This window comes from Anser cygnoides, chromosome 20 (genome assembly GCF_040182565.1).
Source record: "Anser cygnoides isolate HZ-2024a breed goose chromosome 20, Taihu_goose_T2T_genome, whole genome shotgun sequence".
NCBI classification, from domain to species: Eukaryota; Metazoa; Chordata; class Aves; order Anseriformes; family Anatidae; genus Anser; species Anser cygnoides.
In genome coordinates, this window is record NC_089892.1 from 8,276,164 (window position 1) to 8,284,952 (window position 8,789).

Here is an 8,789-nt window from a genome sequence, read left to right on the forward strand (position 1 = left end):
GCGGTCGCAGGCACTAAGCAGTGGCCACTTCTTCCCATGGCTGATGCTCACTCCTGCAACTTCTTCAGCATTCAAGGCAGTGGGCGAGGGACATCCTGATGCAGGGACTGAAAAGAAGAGCTTGTTAAAACCCCGAGCCCAGACCTCCTCCCTGCCAGCACAGCACGTGCACACAAGTTAGTGCAGTTTGTTTTTTTCCTTGTGTTGTTTATTTTGGGTAGAGTGCAGATCCTAATAGATTGGAATAGCTCCGATGGGGCTCCTCTGCTCTATTGTGTGCATAATCCCCTCTCTAAAACACAGTCCTGCCTGATTATATGCTTAGGCAAGAGGCTAGAAAAGCCCCAGAGACACTGAGACTCTCTATAGAAGAATCTGGGAAGAGCTGGGTTTTTGGAACTGAAAACAAAATGAAGTGCCATTGACCCACTTTTCCCCCGCTTTGCAAAAATCCTCACAACAATAATGAAGGAAAATAATAATGATGGGTGCTGGGGCCTCTGCAGACGGCTCTGGGAGACATCCTGTTTTGTGGTGCGGAGGGGGGAGAAGAAGCCCCATGGGGCAGCAAAATGCAGCTCCCAGCACCCCAGTGCCCAGCCCGTGTGGGTGATTTGGGGCCAGATGTGGCCACCCCACCTGTTGTGATGTCCTGGCCCTTCACTCCCTTCCAGCCCTTTCCAATTTCACGTTACCTGGGCCAGCACACTGCTATTTAATGTCATCCCACTGGGCCGTGGAGGTCCGTGGAGGCCCTGCCCAGCCCCATTTCATGCTCTGGGCACAGGGTTACCCCACGGGAGCAGAGTGAACTCCACCTTCTTTTTCCCAGGGCCTTCTGGCACTTCTGGGGTTGCTAAGACCTGAGGGAGAGGAGAGGAAACATCCATGCAACAAGCTCAGCCCCTGCCTAGGTGTGTTCCTGTACCGGAGCCTTTGAGCCCCTCTTGCTGGAGGTGTTTTTAGGCAGCACCCAGGGGCTGAGGGTGTGCGGACAACACAAGAGCTGGGTATGTGATGGGCTGGAAACCATGCACCGTGGCACCGGGATGTCCCCAGGGCTTCCTCAGCCCCTCACGCTTGGCTCAGGGTCTGCCTGGTGCATTCAATCCACAGCCTTGACAAGGAGGGACCCAATTAGCAGGAACAGCTCTGAAGTGGGAACCACTGGGCTGAGACACCTGGCTCATTTCACATCTCACTGGGCCCTGCAAGGCCATCAGCCAGCGGCGGCTTCTTCTCAGCACCCTCAGAGAGCCGGGCGCTCTGTGCCAGCACCCTGGGGTCTGGGGCTGTCCCCTGGCCGCCATCCCGCTGCCCAGGCTGTCCCCACGTCTGCGGGGGGGGAAGCGGTGATGGTACACAGAAGATTCTTCCAGGCTTCACTGCTGGCTGGCAGCCAGCCTGGGGAAGAAAACGTGGAAAAGGAGATCTCCGGGAGCTGGGGACAAGCAGCAGCACGGGGGATTTGGGGTGGCACCTAAACACTTGGGTAGTGCCTGGCACGATGGTACCGGAACATCCTCTGCGGGCCTTGAATATTGTGACAGAGGTGTTCCTGCTGTCACCTCCCGTGCTGGCAGCGCTGAGGGGCCCTGCGTGGACTCTGCCAGGACTGAGCCCACGCCTGGGCTGGGGTTTGGCACGACCTGACCCGCTGGCACCGCCGCGTCCCGCTCCGCCGCCGCGCACCCAGCGCTCCCCAACCCGGCGCGGCGCCGCGTCCCCTCGCTGCTCTGCCCCCGCCTTGCTGTCATTCGGTGACATAATGGAATCAAATTAAAGCCCCATTTACCAGTTTTATTGCCTATTATTTATAATACTCCAGCTCCAAAGTGCTGTTTTATAGAGTGCTTAAGCTGCCATTGCTGGATAGAGTTTGCCATAAATGTCTCCACATGCACAGAACATAATGTCCTCGCGTCGTGCAGGAAAAGGGAAGAGATTATTCTCAATTATTTCATATAGTCTGTTTTATTGTCTTATTGTAATAAACTGTCATACCCTACAACACTTTAAAATCAATAGTTTGCATTAAAAGTAATGAAAAGTAGTTATTAATCCCGCTTAGTGCTTCCGCTCTTCCGCTCACCGCGAGGCCCTGGAACAGGGAGCGGGTGATAATTATTCATTTCCGATCAATAGGAACATTTCCCAGTGCTCCTGTGTGTATCGCTGCTCTCGCAGCTGTGCAAGTTGATGATAATGGAAGCTGGGAGGTGGGGGCTTCTCTGTGCCTCAGTTTCCCCCCGTTGTTTCCATGAGACAGAATGGTTTTGTTCGAGGACCAAAGCTGGGTTTAAATGCAAACAAAGCAGGGGTTTGTTTGGGTTAGTTTTGTCTCCCTGAGAGCTGCCAGATTTATGATACACGTGGGTTTTATTGTAAACACTAAAATCAGATATATGGCATTGTCCCGTGGCAGCTTTTGCTCATCACTGGACTATCTCAGCTCCCACAGGGCTCTCCTCCTTGCCCAAGCTGTGCATCCCAGGCACTTGACCAGCTCTTGACTCATTACCGGGTGTTTCTGAGCCCCCTATCAGTGCCATCTCACAGGGGTATCCCCAAGGACCTCAGTTTGAAGGGATGTGTCCAGATTTCTGGAGCCCCAAACAGACTCCAGCAGCACCAGCTGTGGTGCCGTGCCCAGTCACTTGCTGCATGTGTTGCAGGACATGAAGGGATTCTGTGCTTAGGGCTCTGCCGACGTGCACATTTTCACATATGATGCCCAACACCTTGTAGAGTTTTAGCCTGGACCCACTCATGCCCAGACGCACAGCCAGTGCCAGCCTGAGGCAGGCCCAGCTTCTCTCCAGCAAAGTGAGGCATCCAAGCGGCCATCCACAGCTGTTTCCAAACCCAGGCTTTAGGTCTCCCCGGCATGTCACACCCTGGTAATGCCTAAAATCTTGTATGTATTCGTAGCTTGGGGACATGGACCATATCTCCAGCAGAAACAACCCACATCCTCTGCCTGCAGGGCTGGCTGGACCTCCTGCTCCCACGGGGATGCAGCCGGCATCGCAGAGCTGAGCAGAGGGGTATGAGTTTGCTGGTACACAAGGGCTGAGCATGGTGAACATAGAAAAACGTTGAGCTGGAGTCCAGGTTTCTTTGCAAGCCTGAATTGGAGTATGCAAATCTCACACCAGCTGGGCAGGATGAAACCAATTTGAGCTGATTCGCAACACTCATCTCTGCATCATGGCTCTTCAAACCACCTGGGGCAGGAGAGCTGCTCCCCAGAAGTTGTCCAGTGTTGTCACAACACGACAAGGAAGTCACGGTGTGCACTGATACCTGGTGAAGCAGAATGGATCTTTCTTAAAAGTATTCTATGTTAACAACTCAGTGCAGACGTGGTAAAATCACCAAAAGGCAAATGATTTACATTTCTGAAAAGTGAATTTCGTTAAACGCAGATGATGGAGTGATGATATCAGCTCTCTGCCACTCCACATCTCCAAGGGGGCAGGAAGAGTTATCTCTGTGTTGTGTCCTGAGGCATTTAGAGGAGAACCGACTGATGCAAGAGGCAAAGCCAAGAGCCAGCCCGGCCACCTCCCACAGGCAGTGCCCTGCTCCAGGCTGGGGCTCACGAGGGTGCACGCAGCACAGCTGGGACAGCTGCTGAGCAGAGCTGAATTTCAGCTGGGAAGGATGGAGAGACTGAACAAGGGGACGAAGAGACATGCTGAGCACCCTTCGGGATGCTGTCCGCCCCTTTATTTTAATTATTTTTTAATCATATTTCCAATATATATATATTTTTCAATGGGAAAACCCAGCTTGTTGCTTGGCTTGACTCTGTCACTGATTCAATCCAGCTGTAATGAAAAGAGTCCACCAGCACATTAATTGCCACGATAAACATCAGGATCACCCATCCACCTGCACACACGCCGCTCGGCGGCAGGCCTTTTGTATCAGTATCAGAGCAGCATTTCTTCATCGCCGCTGTCTGCAATAACCAAGAAAAGAATGAAATCCTAGTACACGCCAGGAGGAGTTATCGGTGCACGATCAGATCTCAAGAGATTTGTTTATTTTTAATAAAGTCCATCTTCCCCTTTGTTTGTCAGAAGCACTTTGCTTTAAATGTTGGATGAGCAGAAGCAGGAACTACCTGTGTCTGCTTTCGCTCAGGGAAGAAGACATAACCAGGCGCTTCCACTCCTCCCATCCACAAATCTCAAGGCGTGCGACAGCATCTTTATTCCAGCAAACCGGCTCCGCTTCTGTAGACCACTTTAAGCAGGAGAGGAAACCAGAGCAGGGATCTGCAAACCCCAGTAGCCACAACCAGCAGGAGCACGAGTCTGAGCCAGCTCTCGGAGCTCAGCAGAGCTGCCTCTGACCCGGCACGTGCAAGGGAGAGGCCGAGGGAGGAATAATATTTAACCACCAAGGCACCCACTTCCAAGAGAGGTGAAACATCCTCCCTGCATGCTGCTTCTCATTAGCTGTTAAGCACAGATATAGGTATCTAATTTAAAGGCCTCTTTCTTTTGATGGTGCCATCCTAAGTGACATCCCTCATTTCCATTTTCTAATTTTCCATTCCTGGCAGAGCCAGGAATAACCTCTCCCCAAGACAATAACCCTTTTGTACTCTGCAGGCATCCCAGAAAGGGGACCTGGGAACAGACAGCCGTAACAGGGACCTCTACCTGAGCTTCTTTACGGGTCAGGCCAGCCACCCCTCACCTTTCCCTGCTTTTTGCACACTCTCCTGCACTGGAAGTTCATTTCCTGAGTTTCCATAAACTGTGCCTCCCAGCCCCATTCTCTATCCCTAGACAAAGCACCCTGGCACCACACGAGCATCCTGGGGGTGACACGTGGAGGACAGGGGGCTCTGCTGGCACTGGGGTGGCTGTCCTGTACTGGGGGGATGTCCTGTGCTGGGGGGATGTCCTATGTTCCCGTGCAGGAGCTTTAGCTGTGTGCCCAGACCCAAATGAGTGCAGAAGGAGAGAAGAGAGGTTTGGGAGTGACCGTCCTGGTGTCTCAGTGAGATGGGTGGGAAGGATGAGTCTTTTTTCCCACCTAGATGATAGGACTTTAATCTAGCCTTGACATTATCTGAAATTAAAATCAAACCTGACATGCGGACAGTGGCAGAAATGAATCACACCTCTCCTGCTGGTAGATAATCCCCTTCTAATTCCCCCACTGTATTCAGATGAGAGATAGTTTAAGGAAAGGGGAGGCAGGAAATCCTCTCCCTGTCCCCTTTCACAGGTGGCAGCTCTTCCAAGGCCAGGCCATATCAGATCACACAGCAAACCCCTACCCTGGGTTAGCAGCACCCTGTCCTGTGCCCACTGTGCCCCCAGGCAGCCAACCTTAAGACCCAGGCAGAGGAACTGAGAGCAGAGTATGCCCAGGGATATTGCCTTCGTGCAAAAGGGAACAAGGAGGCAAAACCCCAAACCCTGTAGCAAAGAATGACAGAACGAGGACACACGGATGTTAACACAAAGCAGCTCTGTGTCTTCCGACCTACCCTTCCCCACCTCTCAGCCACAGGTCTCACCATGCCCTGCCAGCGATTGCCACCTTGTGTAGGCAACACGGCCGTGGTGAGACGGCCCCGATAAGCCAAAGTGAACCCTCACTGACACCACGCAGCTGCACAAGTCCTCACAGGAGCTACAGCAGGATGTTTTGGCCCCTTTGTGCCCCTCCTTGTGAAAAAATATTCCCTTCTTTCCCCCACCTCTGTGAAGGTGTTTCCTTGGGGAGAGGCCACAAAGGCTGACATTAGCCCTTATTTCTTCCCATCCCCACCATGCCCTTGCTCTCCCTTATCAGACTCCCTGAAGTCACTGGTACCCCAGTGTCCCCATGCCCTACAGTGACCTTGCCAAATGCTCTCTCCTTCACACCACTGCGCATCCTCCAGCCAGCAGCGGGTGGACAATGTGAAAGCCTCATCTCCCAAATGTGCAAAGCCAAGAGAGCTGGCAGCATGCTCTGAGGAAAGCGAGACGTCGGTGGGGATGCTGTGGGGATGCCCTTAGCCTTTTGCCCCTCACTGCAGCTCCACCAGGACATCAGGGGATGGAGGTGCGGACAGGGGAGATTGATGAGCTGTTTGCTCCTCGATCACAGGTTCAAACCCATCTCAGAGCAGTATTGACTGAAAGCAGAGGAGAGTCAGTGCTATTAACAGCTGCACAGCATCTCCCCCTTCCTAGTCACAAACACACGTTGAGCTCCTCCACCACAAATGCTCATTCCAGGGGAGAAGATATGATTGAGGACAGCAAGACGGTCTCACGCTCCCCAAAGCTGGCCACCTAGACATGCATGCATCAGGTCAGTTTGGCTTTATTAAGCCAAAAGTGTAATTTTTAATGTGGTTTCTTCATCTGTCTGATGAAAGTTTCTGCATAGGAAGAAATTATTTGCAGATCCCCACCTCCCCAACTGGCTCCCCTCCTCCATCCACACTTTCCTCCTCGCCAGCTCCAATTCAGTCCCCGACCATGAATGAGTGTGGGTAAAATCAGCTAGGGCTCTACAGCACAATTCAATCTCAGAGCCATTCCAGCCAACAATGGCTCTAAACAAAATATAATGAGTAATTCACACAGTAATATCACCTTATTTACATTGTGTTTTTACTGGGCTTTTCTTTCTTGGTGTCTCCACCCTCCAGCTCTAATAAGCATATCTAAAACTAGAGAAAGAAACTCATCCATCTCTTAAAATATCAATAGGCTTGGGAGGGAAATTGCAGGAAGAATAGATAAAAATTGCATGGAATTTTGCCATTTTTGTGGGACTATGTTCTCGGCATCACCTTCACATGCTGAGTAATTGATTTTCCATGGAACTCTTAGGGGCTATTTTTTTCCAATTTAGTTTTTGAATTTTAAATGAATTTCATGCTAGTTAGCTGGGCCTGCACATTGAAACCTCCTGTTTTATCCTCAGAATAAGCATAGGAAGGAGACAGAAGGGCTGAGTCCTTACCCACCTGTCCTACAGATAGGCCTGAAGCCCACTGTATGTTGCCTAAACACTGATGCTTATCCATTCTCACGTAGCTGGTCCTGACTGCATCCTACTGCCCTACTTAGCTCCTTGATGTGACCTCCTCATGGAACCATTGGTCCTAAGGCTTAAAAAAAAAATAATAGTTTGACCTCTGTCTAAGAGGCCATGGGATTTCCCTGCATTCGTACATGTTTGAACTAGATTAAAAACTTGGAAATGCAGCTTTCTCATGACATCTCTGTCAGCAACACTCCTGTATCTGACCGGACAACTGTTGGCCACGTTCATCACATCACAGTGAAGTCTTCGAGGTGCTTCTTCCCACCCAGCAGGATGTGAAATGCGGAGATAAAACTGCAGCTCTGACTACTGCCAACGTATTGCAAGCCTCTGTACTGCAAGTCTCCAGCATCCGAGCTAAAAGATGGAGCACGGTTACCAAAATCTGTCACAGGTTCATCAGCAGCCTGTGTGACCCAGAGAACACAGCGAGGGGGTGCGGGCTACAAGCACACCTTCTGTTGGAGCAGCTGATGCCATCCACGGCGGCAGGGAAGCGGCTGATGACACCTGTTGGGTGAGTGCTGGAAGGAGCAGCTTTGGAGAGCAGCTGCCGCACGCGGGCTATTTCCGTAGCACGGACACAAGTCATAATCTTGACTGAGGTTCCCAGCAAGAGGCTAACTGGGAGGCTAGAGCTGACAATGCACACAGCTGTGACTTACCAAGTCAGAGCTGAGCCAGCAGCAAGAAGCCATTAGAAGGTAATAGTGTGAAAACACTAATGGCCTAGAGCCAGGTTTGAATTAACAGTCTGGGAGAGAAGAAGCCTATTGACGCTTCTCAGTTCCTTCTCTGGTTTGTTACAGGACTGCAATGCTGTCAGACTGCTGGGAGAAAAAGGTGGTGTGCCCTGTCAAAGATCCTGCCCCCGATGCTTCATAGTGCGTTAACTTCTGTCTGTAAGGTCCTCTGCTCACCGATCATCCAGGCTGGGAGGTTAATGAAGGGAGGCCCTGAATGCTGGGCCTAAAAATTAAAGACCATTAGGGCTTCCCACATGAATTTACAGGCAACTTTACAGAGCATCGCATCACAAAGACATACAAGGGACTCTGAAAGCAGATTCTACTTTATTCTCCGTGTTTGAATTAACTGAACTGAAAGCAATTATCCAGTGAGTACTCAAGAAAGCCTGTACAAACGGCAGTGACGGATGAACATGAACCAGAGTCCATTCCCCGAGACCTCATCCAGCCTCATCCAGACCTGAGACAGCATCTAGCACAGCAGAAGCCTGAACCACTTTGTGGTGGGACACAGGAGCTGGCTTCATGCACCCTTTTCCTTTCCAGCTACAACGCACCTTTCAGCAATCTGCCCACTCCTTACCCTTACCTCCCAGCCCCTGAATCCTTCCTCTCCTCCTTCCCACAGCAATGACCCGCACCACAAAGCAGCAGGAGAAGGCAGGGCACTAGAGGGCCCTGCCCGGAGAACCCCCACCCTCTAGCTCTGGAAGCAAAGCACAGCCAGCACTCCTGCTCCTTCCCAAATCCCTGACACCATCAGCCTCTACCTGCTGTCCCCTCACAGCCTGAGCCATGTGCTTCGTGCAGCTGCTTTCAGCATCTCTGTTGCAGTGTCACAGGTGCCAGATATATGCCAGGTGCTTTCGAGCTCAGACCCCTCTGGATGTGACTCTCCAAGGACACGTGCTGGCCATTTTCTCTCCCACAGATGATTTCTCCCCCTGCTTTTCCTCCCCTCCCCAC